This window comes from Bos javanicus, chromosome 6 (assembly GCF_032452875.1).
Source record: "Bos javanicus breed banteng chromosome 6, ARS-OSU_banteng_1.0, whole genome shotgun sequence".
Lineage (NCBI taxonomy): Eukaryota > Metazoa > Chordata > Mammalia > Artiodactyla > Bovidae > Bos > Bos javanicus.
Genome location: NC_083873.1, coordinates 110,278,941 through 110,305,127, shown reverse-complemented (window position 1 = coordinate 110,305,127; position 26,187 = coordinate 110,278,941). Strand labels below are relative to the sequence as shown.

Here is a 26,187-nt window from a genome sequence, read left to right as displayed (position 1 = left end):
GGCAGGGGAGGAGTGTGTGTCTTGTGTCTGTGGCACCTGAGGACACTTACCAGGTCAAAGGTGGGACTGAGAGCCACTGACTCAGGTTGGGCTGTTGCTGATATACCATCATTGTTCAGTCGCTAACTCATGTCTGGCTCTTTGCAACCCCATAGACTGCAGCACGCCAGGCCTCCCTGTCCATCACCAACTCCTGGAGTTTGCCCAGATTCATGTCCATTGAGTTGGTCATGCTGTCTCACCATCTAATCCTCTTCTGCCCTCTTCTCTTTTTGCCTTCCATCTTTCCCAGATTCTGGTCTAGCAGAACTTTTTGATCTATTTTGATCAGAAACTTCAGCCTGTGTACCATTTCTCAGGTCTGTGGTTTCCTAAGACCTTGAATGACTCCATCCTAAGTAGAGAACCAGGTTCTCTCCTCCGCCCCACCTGTCTGGTAGAAATCTATTTTTTTTCTCTAGGGTGCAACGTTTCCTGGTATCCAAAAAGATCAATCTGAAAAAATTTCTTTCATCTCAGGCACCCAGAAATCTGGCTTATTAGTCTCAGTTCAGTTCAGTTCAGTTACTCAGTGACTGAGTAACTGAGTAACTCAGTTACTCAGAGACTACGATCTCATGGACTGCAGCACACCAGGCCTCCCTGTCCATCACCAACTCCAGGAGTTTACCCAAACTCATGTCCATTGAGTCAGTGATGCCATAACCATCTCATCCTCTGTCATCCCCTTCTCCTCCTACCTTCAGTCTTTCCCAGCATCAGGGTCTTTTCAAATGAGTCAGCTCTTTGCATCAGGTGGCCAAAGTATTGGAGTTTCAGCTTCAACATCAGTCCTTCCAATGAACACCTAGGACTGATTGCCTTTAGGATAGACTGGTTGGATCTCCTTGCAGTCCAAGGGACTCTCAGCAGTCTTCTCCAATACCACAGTTCAAAAGCATCAATTCTTCGGCGCTCAGCTTCCTTTATAGTCTGGTATGGGCTTCCCTAATGGCTCAGAGGTTAAAGCATCTGTCTGCAATGTGGGAGACCTGGGTTCGATTCCTGGGTCAGGAAGATCCCCTGGAGAAGGAAATGGCACCCACTCTAGTATTCTTGCCTGGAGAATCCCATGGACGGAGGAGCCTGGTGGGCTACAGTCCATGGGATCACAAAGAGTCAGACATGACTAAGCAACTTCACTTTCACTTCACTGAGAGTAATTGCACACTCAGCCAGGAGCCCTAGAGAAGGTGGTGTGTGACCACCCAGCATACAGATTATCCAGTGTGTTCCCTTCCACATGATGAGGGCACACAGGTAAATTATTTACACTGGTCTAGAAGATGAGTTAGGCACTTACCATGAGCAATTTTAATTCTCACAACAGTCCTTGTGGGCAGACACAACCCTTCCCACTTTACAAATGAGGAAACAAGCATCAGGGAGTCTAGTCACACACCCCAAGTCATAGAGGCTATAAAGGGGTGGACTCAGATTAGAATCCAGGTCACTCTGGTCCGACCATACCATTCCATACCAGACCTACATTTTTAACTACTGCATAGTGAACTTCCACAATTGAGATGGCCAATTTTGTGAGTCACCTTGACTGGCGGCATCCATCACTAATCAGTAATCATTGCTAAGTCATGTCTGACTCTTGCAACCCCATGGATTATAGCCTGCCAGGCTCTTCTGTCCATGGGATTCTCCAGGCAAGAATACTGGAGTGGGTTGCCATTTCCTTCTCCAGGGGATCTTCCCGACCCAGGAATCGAATCTGGGTCTCCTGCATTGCAGGCAGATTCTTTACCAACTGAGCTATGATAGAGGCATCTAGATAATGGATTCCAAATTCATCTCAGTGTTTATATGAATGGGTTTTGAGGTGAGATTAACGTTTAAATAAGTCTGAGTAAAGACCACTGCCCTCCCTAATATGGATAGACCTGTCTAATGAGTTGAAGGCCTGAAAAGAACAAAAAGGCCAAACACAAGAAGGCCTCTCCAAAACACAAGAAAATGTTCCCTGTCTTTGGACTTGACCCGAGACTTAGTCTCTTCCTGGGTCTTGCTCCTGAGAGCCTTTGGGAAAGAGCCATTGATTCTCCTGTGTCTCCAGCTTGCCAATTCACCCTGCAGACATTGAGACTTGCCATCCTCCATAATTATATAAGCCAGTTCCTTATAATACATATATCTCCTACATTTTATTGGTTCTATTTCTCTAATACAATGATATTCTAGGAATTGTGCTCAGCACTTTGAGAATACAGGGATGCAGCACAGATAAGAAGGCAGAGTCCCTATTTTCAAGACTCTTACCACCAAGGGAAGAACATTAATAACACAGCAGATATACTGCTGTTGAGTTCTGAGAAGGAACTGATGGGATTGGGGAGCCAAGGGATGCGATTTTAGGCCAGAGGACCCGTGAATTTAAAGGCAGTGTGGCATAAGGGAAAAATCTGATTGGGGAAATATGTAAAAAAAAAAAAAAAAAAAAAACTTTAAAGGATGAAATTGGCAGAACATTTGTCAGTTTCCAGACAGGAAAAGAAAAATTATATTAATTATTTTAACAACAAGTATCCACTTACCGAGGGCTTTCCCAGTGGCTCAGTGGTAAGGAATCCACCTGTAATGCAGGAAGTGCAGGAGACCTGGGTTTGATCCCTGGGTGGGGAAGATCCCCTGGAGAAAGGCATGGCAACCCACCTCAGTATTCTTGCCTGGAGAATCCCATGGACAGAGGAGCCTGGCAGGCTATAGTCCTCAGGGTCACAAAGAGTTGGACACGGCTGAAGGGACTTAGCATGCACGCACACACCACTATGGAAGACTGGTTAAAGCAGGTATTGGAGTGTTAAGAAAACAAAATGGAAACACTGAGGCCCTAAAGGTGGTAAGTGCAGGAAGCAGCAATCACCCCAAGGGCTGTGGAGCACAGCAAAAATTGGGTATCTGTATGGATGTGAGAGTTGGACTATAAAGAAAGCTGAGCACAGAAGAATTGATTCTTTTAAACTGTGGTGTTGGAGAAGACTCTTGAGAGTCCCTTGGACTGCAAGGAGATCCAACCAGTCCATCCTAAAGGAAATCAGTCCTGAATATTCATTGGAAGGGCTGATGCTGAAGCTGAAACTCCAATACTTTGGTCACCTGATGGGAAGAGCTGACTCATTTGAAAAGACCCTGATGCTGGGAAAGATTGAAGGTGGGGGGAGAAGGGGACGACAGAGGATGAGATGGTTGAATGGCATCACCGACTCAATGGATATACATTTGAGTAAACTCCTGGAGTTGGTGATGGACAGGAAGGCCTGGTGTGTTGCAGTCCATGGGGTTGCAAAGAGTTGGACACGACTGAGCAACTGAACTGAACTGGAGAATGGTTCCAAAACCCCTGTAGATACCAAGTTCCTGGATGCTCAACTTCCTCATATAAGATGGCATTAGACAGTCGGGAGGCAGGCTCAGAGCAGGAGGGGTCGCTCCGAGCATGCGCGCGCCGTGCTGCGCCGCGCCGCCCCGCCCCCAGCTCGCGTAGCCGGCCGTTACGCTGGAGGCCGCGCGCAAGTGGCTTGAATCCGGTGTGCATGTCCTCACTGCCTTGTCTTGAAGACAGCGATGCCAAAGAAAGCAAGGCCTGCAGGGGATCGGAAGGAGCAAGGGCCTGTTCCTAAGCAGGTGAAGGTGGAGGCAGCCTAGTTTTTAAAAAAAAAAAAAAAAAAAAGATGGCATTAGTATTTGCACATAACATACACACACTCTCCTGCGTACTTTTAACTCCTCTCCAGATTACTTATAATACCTAAGGCGATGTAAATACTATGTAAATAGTTGTAAATACAATGTAAATGCTATGTAAATAGTTATAGATACAATGTAAATTCTATGTAAATAGTTGCTGGTACTGCACATTCTAGTTTTCCTTTCTGGAACTTTCTGCAATATTTTTTCTTAATGTTTCTCATCTGCAGGTGATTGAATCATTGGATGCAGAACACATGGATATGGAGGGCCACTGTGGTTAGAAATGAGGAAATTAAAGGTGTTCCTGAGGAGCTGGGACTCAGACGCTGAAGAGGAGTGTTGTCTGGATGCTTGTGGGACACCTGAGGGGATAACGAGAGTCTGTTCCTGCCAAGGGTGGGCCAACTATTACATTTCCAGGAATTTTTTAAGTCAATTGTTGAAATTTTAGTAGCTTGAGGTCACCCATGATGGTGTATTTATACAACAGAAATAGGCCAATGCTATTTATTTTTTTCTGGAGAATCAGTTTTCTGCACACCACTAGTCCTGGAACCATGAAATAGGGATGCAGACTGTAACTAAGGCTGTTGCTGCCATGGTGAAGTGCTGTTGCTGGGGTGAAGAACTAGGTCCCTGCTTCCTTCTGGGGCTTCCAGCTTCTTTCGAGATCCTGCATTTGGCAGCATCTGTAAAGGGGGCGACAGAGGATGAGATGGTTGGATGGCATCATTGACTCAATGGACGTGAGTTTGAGCTTCACTCTGAGAGACAGTGAAGGAGAGGGAAGCCTGGCGAGCTGAGGTTCACGGGGTCACAAGCATGACAAACACGGGGTCACATAGTTAGACATGGCTGAGTGACTGAACGACAATAAGCAAAGTCATCTGGCAAAGGAAAATCGTGGTTTGCAGAATCTCAACCTTCACATCCCCAACAGGAGAACACAGAAGGATCTGTTTGGAGCTGAGAGACAGTGAGGGGGTCAGCCAGTTTCCTGATCTCTAGGAGGCACTGTCCGATGGCGGTGGTTAAAGTTCTGGCTTTAAAATAGACCACATTTCCATAGCTGAAATGTTGGCTTTGCCCACTGTTTCGTGATCTGAGTCAGATATGTAGCTTCTCTGTTTTCCTTTCCTCATGTATAAAATGGAGATAATCGTAATATCTAAATTGGAGATAATCGTAATATCTAGATGTAGAATGAATTAAATATGATAATGGCTGTAAGATAAGCATCTTTACCTCCCGTATCAAGTCTTTGCCAAATGTCACCTTCTCAATGAGGACTTTTCTGATCACTATTTGAAATTTCACCTCTCTGCCCCTCTGAACCCAGGAGTCATTATTGTCCTCCTATAACTTACTCTTTTCTAACCTTTATCATCTTTTAAGTTATAATTTACTTATTGTCTGTTTTCCTAACTGAAAGGTGATCTCCATGAGAGCTGAACATTTGTTCTGTTCTATTGCCTAGGATATAATTGCTCTTAAATAAATATTAGGGACAGGAAGGCCTGGCATGCTGTAGTCCATGGGGTTGCAAAGAGTCGCACAGGACTGAGCAACAAGCACAACAGATATTAATTGCACATATTTAAAAAAAAAAAACACCTTGACTAGCAAGTAGTATACACAAAGAAATGTTAGCAATCACTAGGAAGGTGTAAACCATTTTATTAGTATTTTGGTCTTCCCAAAACACACTGCCGTCACAGAATCCAAACTCTGTTCTGTAAAATGTTAACCTACTTTTAAAATCTCTGTCTTGATTATAAATTATGCTGTATGTGTAATAAGTTTTCAGAGAACTTATATCTTTACAAAATAAGTTCTAAATATTAAAAAATAAATTTAAAAAGGTCTCTCAAGAGAACTAACAACTAGAATTCCAGGACCTCTGTAACAGCTTGAAATGTTTAGTTGTTGTTGTTTTTTTTTTTTTTTTTTGACATCTGTTAGACATCTCTCAAAACTTGCCAGTGGATTTATTCTTTGGATATGACTTTGATGAAACAACCTTCTTGGTCTACTTTTCTTTCAGTTGTAAAATAAATGAAGCAGAAACAGAACTCTCATGCCTGTAGCATGCCAGAAAGACACTCATAACATGCAAATACCCCCAGAGGAACTTCCTCATTTGCTCTCTTACAGCTATCAGGTAGCAGATTGAACTCTTAGCATTCCAGGAAGAAACTGTAGCACCTTACTCTATGGCATACATTTGTGGGCTTCCCTAGTGGCTCAGCGGTAAAGAATTTGCCTGCAATGCTGAAGGCTGGAGTACGATCCCTGGGTCAGGAAGCTGCCCTGGAGAAGGAAATGGCAACCCGCTCCGTTATTGTTGCCTAGAAATCCCATGGACAGAGGAGCCTGGTGGGCTACACTCCATGGGGTCACAAAAAGTTAGACATGACTTAGCAAGTAAACAACAACAGGTACACTTATTTTATTATCTTTTTTTTTAAACTTTCTATACAGTTTTAAAGGTTACACTTTATTTATCACTATCATAAAATATTGGCTTTATTCCCCATTTGCACAGGACATCATTGAGCCTGTCTTACATCCAATCGCTTGTACCTCCTGCTTTGGTCCCCCTTACCTGCCTCTCGTAACCACTAGCTTGTTCTCTGTATCTGTGAGTGAGTCTGCTTCATTTTTGTTATGTGCATTAGGTTGTTGTATTTCTTAGATTCCACATATAAGTGATACGGTGCTGTATTTGTCTTTCTCTGACTTTCTTTACTTAGCATAACATTCTCCAGATCCATCTGCGTTGCTGCAAATGGCAAAGTTTCATCCTTTTTAGTGGCTGAGTAGTATTCCACAGTATGTATATACCACATTTTATTTATCCATTTATTTGTTGATGGACACTTAGGTTGCTTCCATATCTCAGCAATTGTAAATAAAGCTGTCGTGAATATTGCAGGGCATGTGTCTTCTTGAATTAATGTTTCTGTCTTTTTCCATATATATTCCCAGATGTGGAGTTTCTGGATCACGTGCAGTTCTATTTTGAATTTGTGAAGAAATCTCCATGCTGTTTTCCATGATGGAAATTCCACCAATTTACATTCTTATCTACAGGATACAAGGGTTCCCTTTTCTCCATATCTTTGCCACATTGGTTACTAGTGATCTTTTTGAGGATAGCCATTCTGACAGGTATGAGGTGCTATCACACTGTGCTTTTTACTTGCATCTATTCTCTGATGATTAGTGATGTTGAGCAATTTTTCATTTGCCTGTTGGTCATCTGCATTTCCTCTTTGGAAAAATGTCTATTCAGTTCTTCTGCCTATTTTTGAATCAGGTTGATTTTTTTTTTTAATGTTGCATTGTATTAACTGTTTGTATTAACCCCTTATCAGTCATATCATTTGCAAATATTTTCTCCTATTCAGTGGGTTGTCTTTTCTTTTTGTCAGTGGTTTCCTTTGCTGTGCAAAGGCTTTAGAGTTTATATTAAGTCCCATTTGTATATTTTTTGCTTTTATTTTTTGTACTTTAGGGATGGATAAAAAAATATTTCTGTGGTTTCTATTAGAGTATGCTGCACACATTTTCTTCTAGGAGTTTTACAGTATCTGGTCTTACATTTAGGTCTTGAATCCACTTTGAGTTTATTTTTGTGTAGGTATTTGTGGTTCTAATTTCATTCTTTGACATGTAGCTGCCCAGCACCACTTGCTGAAGTGACACTTTTCTTCATTGTATGTTCTTGTAGATTAATTGACCATACGTGTGTGTGTTTATTTTTGAGCTTATTTTCTGTCCCATTGATGTATGTGTATTTCTTTTTTTTTTGCCAGTACCATTCTGTTTTGAGTGCTGTAGCTTTTTAGTATAGTCTGAACTCAGGGACCATGATTCCTCCAGCTCTGTTCTTCTTTCTCAACATTGTTTTGGCTATTTGAAGTCTTTGTGCCTCCATACAAATTTTAAAATTATTTGTTTTAGTTCTGTGAAAAATGCTATTAGTATTTTCACAGGGATTGCACTGAATCTGTAGATTGCCTTGAATAATATAGTCATTTTAACAATATTGATTCCTTCAACCCAAGAACAGGGTATATCTTTTCATTTGTTTGTATCAACTTCAATTTCTTTAATCAACATCTTATGGCTTCCAGAGCATAAAGTTTTACTTCCTTAGTTAGGTTTATTCCTAGGTATTTTCTTCATTTTGTTGTGATGATAAATGCAATTGTTTCCTTATTTCTCTTTCTGATACGTCATTGTTGTAGAAATGCAACAGATTGCTGTGTATTAATTTTATGTCCTGTAACTTTACCAAATTCATTGATGAGCTCTAGTAGTTTTCTGGTGACATCTTTAGGATTTCCTATACAGAATATCATGTCATCTATATTAACTGGTAACACTTTGAGAACCTACCTTAATGAATAAAACTGATTTTTATGTAAAGAGGAAGCCAGCCACCTCTCTACCTTGTGCCAATGCATGAATTTCTTCTCTGAGTATCCAGTATGGAAGCATCTTGATGCAACTGGTCTACATGGTCCTGGTTAAACATTCCCTGATAGCAGGGAATGTTTTGACATTCTCAAGGTCACCAATTTTGGGTGGATCCTTATTCAGAAACTAAAAACAAGGTGTTGTCCACATGGACAATGAGTTTCTTCTTGTCTTCCATTCTCGACTTGCACTTGAGGCATCCAGATACCAATGGGGTTATTTTCAAGTAGTGGTACCATTTCATATTTCCACTAGCAATGATGAGAGTTCCTGTTGCCCCATCTCCTCACCAGCATTTGATTTGTCAGTGTTCTCAATTTTGGCCATTCTAACAGGTATATAGTAATATCATACTGTTTTAATTTGCATTTCCATGATGACATCTGAGAGAAGTATCTTTCCAGATGGTTTATTTGTATCTGTTTTTTTTTTTATTTTTTCCTTTGGTGAAATGTCTGTTAAAGTCTTTGGCTCATTTTTAATCTGGTTGTTTTTTTTCTTGTTTTTAAAAGTTAAGGATTTTTATTCTTTGTGTTTTGGAATAATGGTCCTTTACCAGAAAAACGCTTGCTTCTTGGAAGAAAAGCTATGACCAACCTAGACAGCATATTAAAAAGCAGAGACATTCATTACTTTGTCAACAAAGGTCTGTCTAGTCAAAGCTATAGTTTTTTCAGTAGTCATGTATGGATATAAGGGTTGGACCATAAAGAAAGCTGAGCTCCAAAGAATGTATGCTTTTAAACTATGGTGTTGGAGAAGACTCTTGAGAATCCCTTGGACTGCAAGGAGATCAAACCAGTCAATTCTAAAGGAAATCAGTCCTGAATATTCATTGGAAGGACTGATGCTGAAGCTGAAGCTCCAATACTTTGGCTGCCTGATGCAAAGAACTGACTCATTAGTAAAGACCCTGATGCTGGGAAAGATTGAAGGCAGGAGGAGAAGGGGATGACAGAGGATGAAATGATTGGATGGCATAATCAACTCTATGAACATGAATTCCAGGAGTTGCTGATGGACAGGGAAGCCTGGTCCGTGGGGTCACAAAGAGTCAGACACGACTGAGCAACTGAACTTAACTGATCAGATGTGTCTTTTGCAAGTATTTGTCTCCCAGTATGAGGCTTGCCTTATCAGTCTTTTGACGCTTGTCTTTTTCAGAGCAGAAGGTTTTAATTATAACAAGGCCCAGCTTATAAATAATTTCTTTCATGGGTTGTTCCTTTGTTGTTGTATCTAAAATATCATCACCATGCTCAAGATCATCTAGGTTTTCTCCTATGTTGTCTTCTAGGAATTAAATAGTTTTGAGTTTTACATTTAGTTTTATGATCCATTTTGAGTTAATTTTTGTGAAAAGTATATAAGTTATGCCTAGATTCATTTTTTACCCGTGGATGTCCAATTGTTTCAGCACCATTTGTTAAAAAGATTGTCTTCGTTTCATTGTTTCGAATTTGCTCTTTTTGTCAGAGATCAGTTGATTATATTTATGGGGGAATATTTCGGGTCTCTCTATTCTGTCCCATTGATTTATTTGTCTGTTCTTCACCAATATCATGCTGCCTTGACTACAATAGCTTTATGGTAAGTCTTGGAGTTGAGTGGTCTCAGTTCTCCAACTTTGTTCTTCTCTGTCAACCATGTATTGACTACTGAGTCTTCCCCCTCTCTATAAACTTCAGGATCAGTTTGCTGCTATCTACAAAATATCTTGTTGCAGTTTTAATTTCTGAATGCTTTTGTGATAGAAATTTCTTTTTTCCCTTAGCAGCTATTCTTTGGAACACAATTTGGAAATAACATGTTTTATAATTTGCTGGAGAAGGAAATGGCAACCTACTCCAGTGTTCTTGTCTGGAGAGTCCCATGGACGGGGGAGCCTGATGGGCTGCCGTCTATGGGGTCACACAGAGTCGGACATGACTGAAGTGACTTAACCTTAACCTAACCTTTTTGGTGCAACTTATGTAAGTTCCTAAATTTTTGTGAATGAGCTTCTCCAATGGCTCTTCAAGTTTCTTTGTATGTCTCGTTATATCTGCTGTAGCCCTGGGCACATAGTAGATACTTAGCAAAGCAAATTTTGTTCCACCAGTTCATTTGGTTCTGTGTTCTATTTCACAGAGCATTTCAGCCCAGCCCCTTGTGAAATGGCCCCACCTTCAGGCAATCAGTGTCATGTCCTGGAAGGAACATTGTAACAAAACAGTCTCTGTAGCTTACTTTCCTCACTTATAACTTTAGCATCTCAAATATTTAATAAAAAGCTCCCCTGTGTTATTAGCTACCTTTAAATTCTTTGTAATCATGAATTGGGGCCTTAAAGTTGGTGAAATTTTATGATTTAAATATGCAAAACAGAAGAAGAGGGTGTAGCCTTGTGGAAATAGGTGAAGGCTAACCAAAGGAGAAAATCAAAGGGTATTTACTCAGAACTTACTAGAGTACGTGAATTAGTCACCATCACTTGTGTTTGGGAGAGCGCCGAAGTCAAGGAGAGGGGTAGAAAAGCTTTATAGTGGAAAATAGGAAGAGCTACAGGTATGTCTTGATTGGAAGGTGTTGCTGTGGGGAAACTAGAAGGGGGCATCCTGTTTAATTGGATGTAATGGGCCTCAACAATTTGGCTTTTTCTGGTTGGTCTTAAGTTGGAAACAGGGGCAAAAATTAGGGAAGTTCTCAGTTATTAATCAAATTCTGGCCAATTGGGGTGGATTGTTTTAGGGGTTATTGTTGGGCTTTCTGGATTGTTATTAGATACGGGAGTCTGACTTACTGCAAGTCTGATTTATAGCGGGCTGGTTTCCTGGGCTGATTACTGTAGATAAACGTTTGGTTTCCTGGGCTGGTTGCAGCAGAGTTTGGGTCAGAGTTCTATTTTTATGTACGACCTGGCCATTACTCATTTGTATATTCAGTCTTTCATTCTTGTTAACTACTTGGGTAAAATCCTCAATTCAACTCAGGTCAAAAGTATGTGCAGCATCATGGTTTGTGTTTCTGGTGAAAACAAAAACAGATGAAACTATGTATTTTTCAGATTTTTTTGGTTTTTCTTACAGTTCATTAGTATTACAAACCATTCATTGATTGCAATAGTTAGACTTTTCTGATTATGGAAAAGGCATCCTCTTAAAACTCATGATGGTGGTGAGTTCACAAAGACGTAAAGAACATCTGATACCTGTGGTCTCAGAATGCTTGAGCCCTTTCTCTTGTTCCTGTGGGAGTTGGCAGTGCATCGCAGAGTATTTAACTGCCTGTGCTGGCTGTCTCTCAGGAAATCAATGAAGATTAGACAAGGTGTGTGTACATACGTCACTTTGCTGTACAGCAGAATCTAACAAAACATTGCAAATTAACTATACTTCAATTAAAAGAAAAAGACTGGATATGACTCCATGTCATATTTCTTAGCAATTTTGGAACAATTCTCAGGATCTCTGTTTATTTTCTTTTTTAAAAAAGAAAGGAAAGAAGTCCCTGTCCAGGGATCCCCACACTCTCACCCATGGATTGTTTTTATACTGCTCAAGTCAAGACTTTATTTATTTATTTTTTCATTTAAAAATGGTCATTAAACAAGCAAAAAAAAAAAAAAAAAGGAAACTATGTGAGCCATGGTAAGTGACTGACAAAGTCTAAAATATTTACTGTCTGGTCCTTTAGAGAAAACATTTAGCCAGTTGCCAAGCCCTGTCCTGGTCAGAGAGCCTTTGCCAGGTTTTATAAGTAGGATCGTCTTCGTTTTCCAGGCGTGGGGGTTGGGGGGTGGGTTGGTGGAGGCACTTCCTGACGTGTCCACACAGTAGCTGGAGAGGAAACACCAGTCTTTCCTGTCAGGCTGGACCAGGGCGGGGAGTAGCTGGAGGTGCTCTCGGGGGATCTGACGTCAGCTGGCTCCCAGGAACTGTGTAGCTGAGAGCCTTGCTTTGTTGTTTCTAAACCGTCGTCTCCTCCCGTGTGACTGCTCCCCGAGCGAGTCCTGCTGCTCTTTCCAGTCCAGCCCGTGCCCTGGCTGCACAACAGTCAGTATTTTCTATTTTTTTTCAAATATGTTAGTCACTCAGTCATATCCGTCTCTCTCTCTTTTTTTTTGGTAAATTAATTAATTTATTTTAATTGGAGACTAATTACTTTACAATATTGTAGTGGTTTTTGCCATCAGGTTCAGTTTAGTCGCCCAGTCATGTCCGACTCTTTGCGAGCCCATGGACTTCAGCTTGTCAGGGCTCCCTGTCCATCACCAACTCCCAGAGTTTACTCAAATTCATGTCTATGGAGTTGGTGATGCCATCAAGGCATCTCATCCTCTGTTGTCCCCTTCTTCTCCTGCCTTCAATCTTTCCCAGCATCAGGGTCTCTTCAAATGAGTCAGCTCTTCACATCAGGTGGCCAAAGTATTGGAGTTTCAGCTTTAACATCAGTCCTTCCAGTGAACACCCAGGACTGATCTCCTTTAGAATGGTCTGGTTGGATCTCCTTGCAGTCCAAGGGACTCTCAAGAGTCTTCTCCAACACCACAGTTCAAAAGCATCAATTCTTCGGCGCTCAGCTTTCTTCACAGTCCAACTCTCACATCCATACATGACCACTGGAAAAACCATAGCCTTGACTAGATGGACCTTTGTTGGCAAAGTAATGTCTCTGCTTTTTAATATGCTGTCTAGGTTGGTCATAACTTTCCTTCCAAGGAGTAAGTGTCTTTTAATTTCATGGCTGCAGTTGCCATCTGCACTGATTTTGGAGCCCCAAAAATAAAGTCTGACTCTGTTTCCCCACCTATTTCCCATGAAGTAATGGGACCAGATGCCATGATCTTAATATTCTGAATGTTGAGCTTTAAGCCCACTTTTTCACTCTCCACTTTCACTTTCATCAAGAGTCTTTTTAGTTCCTCTTCACTTTCTGCCATAAGGGTAGTGTTATCTGCATATCTGAGGTTCTTGATATTTCTCCCGGCAATCTTGATTCCAGCTTGTGCTTCCTCCAGCCCAGCATTTCTCATGATGTACTCTGCATATAAGTTAAATAAACAGGGTGACAATATACAGCCTTGACGTACTTCTTTTCCCATTTGGAACCAGTCTGTTGTTCCATGTCCAGTTCTAACTGTTGCTTCCTGACCTGCATACAGATTTCTCAAGAGGCAGGTCAGGTGGTTTGGTATTCCCATCCCTGTCAGAACTTTCCACAGTTTATTGTGATCCACACAGTCAAAGGCTTTGGCGTAGTCAACAAAACAGAAATAGATGTTTTTCTGGAACTCTCTTGCTTTTTTGATGATCTAGAAGATGTTTGCAATTTGATCTCTGGTTCCTCTGCCTTTTCTAAAACCAGCTTGAACATCTGGAAGTTCACGGTTCACATATTGCTGAAGCCTGGCTTGGAGAATTTTGAGCATTACTTTCCTAGCATGTGAAATGAGTGCAATTGTGTGGTATTTTGAGCATTCTTTGGCATTGCCTTTCTTTGACTGGGATTAAAACTGACCTTTTCCAGTCCTGTGGCCACTGCTGAGTTTTCCAAATTTGTTGGCATATTGAGTGCAGCACTTTCACAGCATTATCTTTCAGGATTTGGAATAGCTCAACTGGAATTTATTTCATCACCTCCACTAGCTTTGTTCATCGTGATGCTTTCTAAGGCCCACTTGACTTCACATTCCAAGATGTCTGGCTCTAGGTCAGTGATCACACCATCGTGATTATCTGGGTCGTGAAGATCTTTTTGTACAGTTCTTCTGTGTATTCTTGCCATCTCTTCTTAATATCTTCTGCTTCTGTTAGGTCCATACTATTTCTGTCCTTTATCGAGCCCATCTTTGCATGAAATGTTCCCTTGGTATCTCTAATTTTCTTGAAGAGATCTCTAGTGTTTCCCATTCTATTGTTTTCTTCTATTTCTTTGCACTGATCACTGAGAAAGGCTTTCTTATCTCTCCTTGCTATTCTTTGGAACTCTGCATTCAAATGGGTGTATCTTTCCTTTTCTCCTTTGCTTTTCGCTTCTCTTCTTTTCACAGCTATTTGTAAGGCAAAAAACAAACAAAAAAAGTCATGTTACATAGCCTTAAATTATTCTGATTAGTGTGGTAGCTACTTCCATTTTCACTTTGCTTTGTAGGCAAAAATGTTGTTCTTGTTTTAAATGATTCGATGATGGAGTCACTTAGAATGATCATTATCCTAACCCTTAATATATTCACATTTTAAAACATGAAATTCAAATAGAAATAAAACCCTAAATGTATTTGAAACTCGCTGATACCTTCTTTTTTCCATAGGACAAATCCATTGCCTTTCATACTTATTTTTATTGCATGGTAAATCGATGGGGAACAATAAAAACCCAGAAGCCTGAATATCAGGAAGAAAAGGAGACTCGGTAGCAACTTGTTGGTAATGCTCTGAAATACTTATTTTTTCTGAGCCACAAAAGCAATGTCTGTCAGCATCTTTTTTCCCTTTAATAATGGAGAAGGAGGTCTTCTCTAAGAGGTGGCCCAGGAGTTGGTGATATGGCAGTACCTTCTCAGAACTTTATCACCACTTTATTTTCACAGTTCTTATTTTTGTTTGTTTGTTTTAAATTTTTTGACCTTGCAGCATATGGGAACTCAGTTCCCTGATTGGGGATCAAACCCGTGCCCCCTAAGTTGGAAGTATGGATTCTTAACCACTGGGCCATGAGGGAAGTCCCCAGTAGTTCTTGTTTTTGTCAGTATTTGTTCCTCTTCCCTCCCTGGATCATTGTTAGAAGTGTGAGTCATTCGGACAGGTCAGTCTGCATTTACTATCTATACGTCTGTTTCCAACCCATTTTTCCCTTCACCAAGCTCATCCAGCCTCTCCAGCATCACTGGCTTCTCTCTGCCCCAGCCGCTAAAACTCACCATTCCCTTGCCTGATTTACTCATTAGACTCTAAGCCATTTATGGGCAGGGACTATGCCATACTCTTCATATTCTGAACAGCCAACAGGGAGCCTAGAATATAGGCTTAGATAAACTTTCCTCTATAGGTGGGTAAAGCTAAACCAAACTATTTAATAACACAGAGGACTCACTCTGTTACAAGCATGAAGTGGCTGTACATAATCCTCAAAAAAAAAATAAGCCAACAGCTCCATTATAATCTACACTCACACGTACGTGAGATGGAGGTGCAGTGGTCATCGCAGACCTTCTGGCTTTAGAGCAGAGGCTGTTGAAAGCTGTTTCTCCTAACACTTTGCTCCTAGACACCCTGGCGGTGATGATGGTTAAAAGTCCCTGTAAAAGGCCCCTCATCCCACCGGGGCAAGAGAGGGCAGTGCTCGAGCACAGGTACCAGTCTGTGCAGAGGTCTTCCCCGAGCTCACCTTGACCGGCCTTGTGAGTGCGTGAGGATGCCGGGCATCCATCCAGACCCTTGGCTGTCAAGCCGCCTGGTGCCCCTACGGACCCTGCGATCAGGACCCTTCACACAGGCTGCTGGCACTCCAGCCTTCCTTGGTCACTTGTCTTGAGCCCCATGACTTCTTCTCCTTGAGCTCTCTCTCTCCCTGCTTTCTTCCCATGTCGACTTGGCTGCCCTCTGCCCTCTTGGCTTTGTTTTCCGCTCCAGCTGCTCTGGCTCTTTCTCTGGCTGAGCCTGACTGCACACAGCCAGCCCACACCCTGATCCTTCTGTCCCTGGCAGCTTTGGACAAAACTCCCGCTTGACCAAACTCCAACCCCCAGTGCCCACATGGCCCCTAAGGCAGGATTCCTCCAGTGCTTTTTACATGGCTGAGCAGGTAAATCGTGTGGTGGGTTATACAGCTCTAGCTCCAGAGTGGGAGACAGGGATTAGAAAGCCTTTGGTATCAGACTTGGGCTGATCTCCCAGCCTCACCTGTCACCACTCCTTGGTTCCCCCACAATTCCTATTCTCCCTTGTCTGAGGGACTTCACACATGAGATTCCCCCTTCCTGGGAGACTCCTCACCCCCACCCTCCACCACTGACTCCAGCTCATTCTTTGGGCTTCAGTTTGACGTCACCCCCCTGGGGATCCCGCATTGCTGTGTCCCCCAACCCTGGCCTGAATCACGTAGGTGCCGTTTCTTCCTTCTCCTTTGTCACCCAGCACCTCTCCATCACCTCCATGAGGGCTGTGTGCCTCACTGCGCAGCACAGTTTAAACTCCTGTACAAGAATTAGCTCAACTGATTCTCCCTGCCAACCCTGAGACAGATACCATTTTTTTTTTTTAATTTTTAACATTCTTAATATACTTGTCAGAGGTTATTTTCCATTTACATTTTCCACAAGCTATTGGCTGTATTCCCCACACGGTACAGTAAGTACAGCCTTTTGGTCTATCCGACACCCAACAGTTGGGAAATTCTACCCCTTCCAACCACGGGTGACCACTAGTTTCTTCTCTATATCTGAGTCTGCTTCTTGTTTATTTATTTATTTTTAACTATTTTGGTCTCTGTTTCACAGATGAGAGAAATTAAAGAATGTGTATAAGGCTACACCGGCAATTAGGTACCGTCAGGGGTCGAACCCAGGCCGTCTTGCTCTGGAGCCCCTTGCTGTCGTTATTCATACCTTCCTCCTCTGTGTCGTGTTTCTCACACCACATGGCACTGTCTGATCACCCCTGTTTTATTCACAGCTGCATCCTAGCATGAAGTGCATATCCTGACAAAAAATAAGCTCAATTAACACTTTTTTGTGCAATGCATGCCTGAATTCTGCTTCTTAATATTGTGTGTCTCCCAAATTCAAATAACACATTCCTGATTCTTGATCTGATGAGATCAAATGTGACAGGAAAACAAGGACGACCAGCAGACGGGTGTGTGGTCTTTGGTCCCTTAACGATCTCTATGTTAATCAATTTTACTTGATAGGAACAATTGAAGCCAAAAGGAAAGGGCTGTCTATCTCTGCCCCACATTTTACACAGTCCGATGGAGGCAGAGCATTTAGGTGACTGGTCCAAGGTCACGCATGGAGCCGGTGACAAACAGGAAGCCAGGTTGGCTGACCTCCAGTCTTGTGTCCTTTCTCTGCACCTGGTCAAACAGAAACGCCTGTCACATGAGGGCATCAGGTAAAACAAACACCAAGCCTGCAACTGGCTTGATTCTGACTGCAAACGGCACAAAGCTCCAGCACTCCCTGGGACGGTGATCAGCCCAGAGTCAACACAGGGCATTTGATAGGGAGGCACAGTTGGCCCAGAAAAGGCTCAAACTCTGCAAAGCTCTAGGCATGTTTTGCCTCCAGCTTGGTCTATTGCTGTGCGACCCTGAGTGCATTCCTTTACTTCTCTGGTTTCCAGTCCCTTCTGTAGAACTGAATGTTTGCAACCCGCCTCGAATTCCATGTTGGAGCTCTAACCCAGAATGTGATGATATGTGGAGTAGGCCTTGGGAGGTAATTAGGTTCATGAGGTCATGAGCTAGGGGACCCATCACTGGATTGGTATCCTTGTAAAAAAACAAAAACAAAAATAGCATCTATAAGCCAGGAAGTGGCCGCTCACCAGGAACAGAAACTGCCCCTTGATTTTGGACTTCCAGCCTCTAGAACTGTGAGAATGAATGTCTGTGGCTTAAGACCCTCGGTCTCTGGGATTTTCTGACAGCAGCCCCAGCTGATTAAGATGAAGGGTTTTATGAGCTTGATCTTGAAAGCTCCTTCTGGCTCTGCGGTTCTAACATTCTTTCTCAAGGTCCCCTCTGCTGCTGGCTGAGTTCCCTCCTGCTACTCTGCTGTCCACCAGCCACTCCTCCTCTCTCGAAGGCTTTCTCCAGCCCCTCATCATTAATCAGAATCATCTGCCAATGCAGAGGTTGAGAGCATATCTCAGCTTACAGGTGTCTGAAGAAGAAGCAGTGCCTTTGGGTCAAATCCAGATACTTCTCTTTAATTTATGTGACCTTGAGCAGGTTCTTCTCTTGGCCTCCATCTGCAAAGTTCATTTAATAATACTTACAGGGCAAAGGTCGCTGGAATTATTAAGTGGAATTAAACATGTCCAGTACCCAAATATTACCATGTGTTTCCTAGCAGTTTGGGGCTTCCCTCATAGCTCAGTCGGTAAAAAATCTGCGTGCCATGCAGGAGACCCAGGTTCGATTCCTGGGTTGGGAAGATCCCCTGGAGAAGGGTATCGCAACCCACTCCAGTATTCTTGCCTGGAGAATCCCATGGACAGAGGAGCCTGGCAGGCTACAGTCCATGGGGTTGCAAGAGTTGGACATGACTGAGTGACTAAAGAAAGAGAGTGCCCATGTAGACGGGGTGTCTGAAGCATTTTTCTGGAAAAAATTCTACAGTAAATAATTTGCCTTTACAGGGGACTGTGGTCTCTCAGCTTTTCATTGTAGGGCGAATATGACCATGGACAGTATGTAACAAATGGGCATGGCTATGTTTCAATAAAACTTTATTTATAAAAGCAGGCTGCAGACTGGATTTGCATCCCTGCCCAGCAGCTGCATGTTTTTCTGTTCTATAGATTAGATTATGATTCTCATTACTTTTTCATTGAAACACACTTTAGGCTGTTTTACACTGGGTCTCTGTCTTTCTCCTCCCCTTCTGGCCTCGCCCTTCTTTCTCAGATTATAGGCACCTTGACAGCAAGACGAGATGTTCTCATTGATGTCTCTTCACCGAGATTTTCAAGCACAAGCACTCTTAGAAGTGCTGCGTTGTTGAAATGGAATGAAAAGGAATCCCCCCACTCTGATTCCAGGCCCAGAGTCCAGCATCTGAAGGCCCCCAAACACAACTGGAGAATACATCCTTTCTCAGGACCTATGGGGCCTGAAGACGGGTGGACTTTGCTTTCCAAAGAGATGCTGTGCTTTGAGTTCAGTGACTCACCCCAGCTGCATGCTGGCAAAGTGGCCAGCAGTGGAGCGGGCGTGGAGGCCCTGGCAGAGGTTTCCTGTCCCCCCAGCCTCACCTTGGGCTCCGCTGATAGGGAACCCGTTGTTCCTCGTCCATTGTGTGGTGCTGAGGGTGATGGGCAGGGTGGGGAGCAGCCACTTATTTCAGGGAGCTCAGCTCAGTGAAAACAGATAAAGGGTCAGGAGGGGAGGAAGTGGGTGCTCGCCACACTAACGCACCAGCTCGGAAATTAAAGTGACCTGTCGGGTGAGTGTCCTCAAAGCAAGGATGACATTTGCTGAGAGTCTGTCTGGGCTTGGAATGGGAACCGGGCTCTGAGATGCTCGTCACTGGAACATGCAGAGATTAAGTAGCCCATCTGGCAGTTATTCTGCCCGTCTCAGGGTCCTGGCCGGCAGCCAGGCAGGAACAAACCACGCGCTTTTCCGTTAATCCTAGTGCAGCTCCAACAGCACCCGCAGGCCCCAGCTCCGCGGGATTAGTCAGGGCCACCCTGCTTGGCTCTGCAGTAGGGAAGCCCCTACAATGCCCCTGGCTGCCCCCAGGGCCCGCGACACGGCCAGACACCAGGAGGGGCTGGGGCGAGCGTGGGTGACGGGAGACCCTGGCTTTCAGCGTCACGGGCTTAGGTTGACTCCTGGCTCTGCAGAGACAAGAGGAAGAACTTCATCCTCCTTCAGGGGAAAAATGGTCTCTGGGGACTGACTTTTGGGCTTCACAGTTTAACTGTGTCACCCGCTCTGTGAGTTGGGCACTTTGCTTATGTTCTGGGTCTCGGTTTCCTCCCGGTGTGAAACGGGAGCAGTATGGTGCCTCCTCCAAGGGCTGTTGCGAGCATCACACAAGCCCGTGAACATACACACACACCCCATGGATATATACATACACACCAGACATCACACACACCACACCACACCACACACACATGTCACACACACCACACATACACACACACACCACATCACACACATATACAACACACACACACACACCCCACACACATATCACATACACCACACACACCACACACACACACACACACACAACACACATACCATATACACAACACAACACACACACCACACATGCAACATACAATACACACACAACACATCACACACACACTACATCACACACACAACACACTACACACACCACACATACACACACACCACACGCACAACACACCACACATGCAACACACAATACACACACACCACATCTCACACCACACAATACACACACACCACATCTCACATACACACAACACATCACACATACCACACATAACACACACACATAGCACATCACACACATACACAATACACACACACCCAGCACACAACATATCACATACACTGCACACACAACACATCACACACACAACACACATACCATACACACAACGCACCACACACACAACACATGCAGCATGACTCAGTGGTAAAGAATCCGCCTGCCAATGTGGGAGACGCAGGTTTGATCCCTGTGCTGGGAAGATCCCCAGAGAAGGAAATGGCAACCCACTCCAGTATTCTTGCCTGGGAAATTCCCTGGACAGAAGAGAATGTCCAGGGGGTGTCACAAGTCGGACAGGACTTAGTGACTAAACAATGAGAACAAATGACTGGCGAGTATTTCCTCATCCATAAAGGGGGATAATGACAACCGCTTCTCAGGGTCCCTGTTAGATGAAATCATGAAGGTGAAGCCCCATCCCTGGTGCATAGGAGGTCATCAGTGAACGTCGGTCACTCTGTGGCTCCCATCACTGCAGATTCATTGTGTGACTTTAAGTTAATCATCAAGAATCTCAGATTGTAGACCAGCTCTGCCAACAATTAGCTGTGTGGCCTCAGGCTGGTTACTGGCCCTCTCTGTCCTTAGATGTCTTTACTCTAAGATGAGTGAGTCAGACTAGATTTTTTCTTTCTGCTTTAATATTTCAGCTTTTGTGGAAGGTTGGGGAAACAGCATGGATGATGGCTTTGTAGAGATTTGCCTTTCACACTAGTTTGATGTAGACGGGAGAGGGTCACAGGCAGAATGTTCCAGCATGTGACAACCGGTGACACATGACAAGGCAGGGGCCCCCTGTGCAACCCACTAAGATTTCTTTCTTCCAAAGAAGAGAGTGGCTTCCTTCCCCCTTAGTGGCCCTTGGACTCATCATCACCATCACCACCAGTATCACAATTATATTAAAGAGGTATTAAGTGCTTCACACATATTAATTCATTTGACCCTCACAATAATGAGATGCCATTATTAGCCTCGTGTTGCAGATGAGGAAACAGGACACAGAGAAAGTAACATAGCCAGAGTAACACACATACTAAGTGGAAACGGGCTTTGACCATCATGGTTAGGGTTCTGAGGCTGCCTCTTGGCTGCAGGACTTACCTGGCGAGCCAGGTAAACGATCAGACTGCTGGCTGCAGAATATCCAGTGAAGCGGGGCAAGCCGGGTAAGTTCACCCAGTATCAAGTGAACTGGGCCAGGGGCAGATGGACTGAGTTCATCAGGGCCCATCTCACCCCTGCTGGAGGTTGAGGGCAGATGGCATGTCTTCTCTGGGTCACGGCTGCCCAGCTTCTGAGGGTTGATTAAGAACGCTGCCTTCAGCTAGTCCTGGGAGAGGGGGCAGGGGGTGTCCTGTTGAAAGGGCACACTCAGTTCTTACCAGCCTCCTTGCTAGAATCTTCATGAAGGCAATGACATGCATTACTATCGACACAGGATCATGTGTGGGCCTGAAAGGGCAGGTCATTGCCAAGGAAAGATGCTGAGGCATCTTAAGTGCAAGAAGACCTGAAACAGAGAATCAGAGATCCCACAGACCTTCCATATTGCTTGGCTCTGTGTCCTAAGAAACACTACGTATTAATGTGACATAAACCTCTGTGTGCTTTGGTTACTCAGCCTCTTTGGACAGGTCCAAGGTAACCTGCCAGGGCTCTCTGGAGAAGACAAGCAAGAGTACACTCATGTGATGTTCAGAGAATATCCAGAATGTGACCCCACTGCTTCCACACCGGCTCCAAACCCCTTGGAAGCTGCTACCATGTCATTAAGACAATTCACCAAGCATTTAACTTTTGGCTGGATGCAGTGCTTCCATTTTACAGATGAGGAAGCTGAGGTTCAGGCTTAAGTCAATTGATCACAAGCACACAGGTTGTGGCAGGGCTGGGATGTGCACTCTGAACTGCTCTGATCCCATGGAGGAGGATCTCACCCCTTAGCTGAACGCACAAGGTACTTGCAGTCTTATCCCATCATCCCTGCTCACTTGTGTCAAGCACAGCCGCCAGAAGTTCTTGCTGCTCCCAGACCCTCTGCTAACCCTAACCCATCTTGCTTTGGCCCATGCATCTGACAGGATTTCCCCTTCACACTTTTCTACTCATTTACTAACATCATGCGTCATTGTCACAGGAGGTATTTTAAATTATTTGTTCACCAAATTCTGAACAGCTTCCAGGCTACTCTTCTTAAATCCATCTTCATGCATTCAGTCTTTTCTTCACACTTCTGACCTATAGACCTTTCTAGAAGATACATCTGATCCCACCTTTAGTAGCTTCCTATGATTGTTGAACGGTTCCCTGGTTGCTCAGTGGTAAAGAATCCACCTGCAATGCAGGAGATGTGGGTTCGATTCTTGGGTTGGGAAGATCCCCTGGAGAAGGAAATGGAAACCCACTCTGGTATTCTTGTCTGGAAAATCTCATAGCCAGAGGAGCCTAGAGGGGTGCAGTCTATGGCATTGCACAGAATCCGATGTGACTGAACAACTAAACCACCACCATTATTGGTGAGGTACCTGGCAGACAAGACCAGTTCTGGCTGTTTCTTGCCTCCCCTTCTCTTGAATCCTGCCCCACCTGCTCCCCCACCCCACTCTGAACTTGGATCAGTTCCTTGGTGGGTGCTCCCTCTCTCACCTCCTCCCCTTCTGTCTCAGTCAGCTCAGGCTGCTGTAACAAAATGCCATAGACTGAAGGGCTTAAACAATGTATGTTTATTTTCTCTCAGTTCCCAAGGCAGGAAGTCCAAGATCAGGGTGTTAACATGGTTGGATGGTGGTTACAGCTTTCTTTCTGGTTGACAGATGGCCACCTTCTGGCTATGTTCTGATATAGCAGAGAGGGAAAGCGGGAGAGAGAGAGCTGCAGTCTCTCTTCCCCTCCTTCAGTTCAGTTCAGTCACTCAGTCATGTCTGACCCTTTGTGACCCCATGAACTGCAGCACTCCAGGCCTCCCTGTCCATCACCAACTCCCAGAGCTTACTCAAACTCATGTCCATTGAGTCAGTGATGCCATCCAACCATCTCATTCTCTGTCGTTCCCTTCTCCTCCTGCCTTCAATATTCCCCAGCATCAGGGTCTTTTCCAATGAAAAGAACTTTTCCAATTTCCAAAGGTCTTTTCAGTTCTTCGCATCAGGTGGCCAAAGTATTGGAGTTTCAGCTTCAGGATCAGTCCTTCCAATGAATATTCAGGACTGATTTCCTTTAAGATGGACTGGTTGGATCTCCTTGCAGTCCAAGGGACTCTCAAGAGTCTTCTCCAACATGGAGAAGACTAGTACCCTTGTAAGGAGGGGAAGAAGAGTTGGAGTCTTCTTCAACTCTTCTTCCCCTCCTTACAAGGGTACCAGTCTCTCTATAGAGCATATGATGTGAGCATTGGACCACAAAGAAGGCTAAGCACTGAGAATTGATACTTTTGAGCTGTGGTGATGGAGAAGACTCTTCAGAGTCCCTTTGATAACAAGGAGATCAAACCAGCTGAAGCTCCAATACTTTGGCCACCTAATGTGAAAAGCTAACTCATTGGAAATGACTCTGATGTTTAGAACAATTGAGGGCAGGAGGAGAAGGGGGTGACAGAGGATGAGATGGTTGGATGGCATTACTGACTCAATGAATATGTCTTTGAGCAAACTCTAGGAGATAGTGAAGGACAGGGAAGCCCGGCATGCTGCAGTCCATGGGGTCACAAAGAGTCAGACCTGATTTAGTGACTGAACAACAAACAACAGTCTCTCTATGGGGAAAGAGGGTGGTTTCCCCACCCTCAGGATTTTATCTAAAACCCTAATTACCCCACAAAGGCCCGACTTCTAAATACCATCACATTGCAGGTTAGAGTTTCAAGATAGGAACCTGGCTGGGGTGGGGTGGTGGTGATTTAAGCATTCAGTTCATAGCACCTTATCATATGGTCCTCTGTCTTCCTGGAAGCCTCTACTGTGCCATCTTCAATGAGGAATGTTTGTTTATTCTAGCAATCTGGGTTTAAATCATCTCTTCTAAACCAAGACAAGCGCTTTCCTGGTGGCTCAGTGGTAAAGAATCTGTCTGCCAATGCAGGAGACATGGGTTTGATCCCTGGGTCAAGAAGATCCCCTGGAGAAGAAAATAGCAACCTGCTCCAGTATTCTTGCCTGGGACCGAGGGGCCTGGTGGGCTATAGTCCATGGGGTCACAAAAGAGTTGGACGTGACTTAGAGACTAAAGAACAACAAACCAAGACAGATCTCTGGGTGTGTTCCTACAGCACCCTTCAAAACCTCCTACCAACATACACACACACAATATGCTGTTTGTTAAGGTCTCTTTTCACTGAAAGACAGTGAGATTCACAAGGGCAGGTAGCCTGGCCACTACATGCAGAGATCCTGGTACCTAGCAGCTGCTCCATGGACACCAGTAGGATGGATGGGTGATTGAGTGCCGGGATTCACCAAGATCACATCCAGAGCCTTGGCATTCTAAATTCCCATCCCAGAACACTTCTCTGAGTTGATTTGGTCCTGGACCCTGCTGGCAGGCTCACTCCCTAGTCCAGATTATTTTCTTAGTGACTCTTACCTTTACCCCTTATTAAAGACCATAGCACATGGTGCTCCCTATCTTGTTTGAACCTTTCCATTATAATTCTGTTACACTTGTTATATTTTGTCTGCTACCCAAGTTGTGATTTTATCTTCTTTAATTTTTACATCAAAAAAGTCTTCAAATTTTGGACCATCTACAATTTGCATAGTTTTTGTTTTTTTCCCTCCTCCCATTTCCTTAATTCAAGGCACTGACTTAAAAATACAGTTCAGTTGAAGCTCGTAGGCAATTATTGTCTGTTAGTTGTGATCAAGCATGGGCAAAGCATTGTCCCGGTCTCCAGGGAGTGTGCAGTCTTGTATCTCTGAATTCTGTCTGACTCCAAGCTGTAAGGAGAATGTGTTGGGGCATTTCTTGGCTCTGGACATTACACAGATGCTAGTAACTTGTCTCCAGGCACTGACTGAGTGGCTTAAGACAACAGGCATTTATTCTCCTACAGTTCTGAAGGTTAGATATCTAAAGTCAAGGTGTCAGATTGCCCATACGTCTTCCAAAGGCTCTTGAGAATGTTTCTTCCTTGATTTCCTCTAGCTTCTCCAGGCAAAAATACTGGAGTGGGTAGCCATTCCTTTCTCCAGGGGATCTTCCCAACCCAGGGATGGAACCTGGGTCTCCTGCATTGCAGACAGATTCTTTACCATCTGAGTTACCAGGGAAGCTGAACTTATGGTAGCAGTCATCAATACTTGGTGTTCTTCGGCTTCTAGAAAGATCACTCCAATCTCTGTCTCCAACTTCACAAGGTATTCTCCTGTGAATTTCTGTTTCTCTTAACACCACCAGTTATGCTGGATTAAGGGCCCACCTTAATCTACCATGACCTCATCTTAACTTGCTTACATCTGCAGAGACCCAGTTTTCAAAGGTCACATCCACATATACCAGGGCTTAGAACTCAAATACATATCTTTTGAGGGACGCAAAGCAATCCATAACACTGGACCAGGCACTGTGCTAGAAGCAAGGACACAGAGATGAAGGATCATGGTTCTGCTTTGGAACCAACAGGATCTAAAGGGTTAGTGGGATGAGTCAGACAAATAAGCAGATAAAGAATGTATAATGCAATCAGTTCCAGAGAAGTTGCATTAGCAAAATGCATCTCTTTCCAGTAATCTGGTTGCTTCCCTTAATTTTAACATTTAACT

The 26,187-nt window shown here is 43.9% G+C and overlaps 2 long non-coding RNA genes across 2 annotated transcripts; one reads left to right on the top strand and one right to left on the bottom strand.

Annotated features, from left to right (window-relative positions):
• Positions 1–3,480: 3,480 nt before the first annotated feature.
• On the top strand, positions 3,481–4,069 carry LOC133249868 (uncharacterized). The gene is made up of 2 exons (XR_009737146.1): positions 3,481–3,672; positions 3,966–4,069. It is a non-coding gene; the product is annotated as an uncharacterized LOC133249868 (long non-coding RNA).
• Positions 4,070–4,231: 162 nt separating this feature from the next.
• LOC133249867 (uncharacterized) lies at positions 4,232–16,592 on the bottom strand. Its single transcript, XR_009737145.1, has 2 exons — positions 15,592–16,592; positions 4,232–4,427 (listed from the first exon to the last, which is right to left on the bottom strand). It is a non-coding gene; the product is annotated as an uncharacterized LOC133249867 (long non-coding RNA).
• Between the last annotated feature and the right edge of the window lie 9,595 nt (positions 16,593–26,187).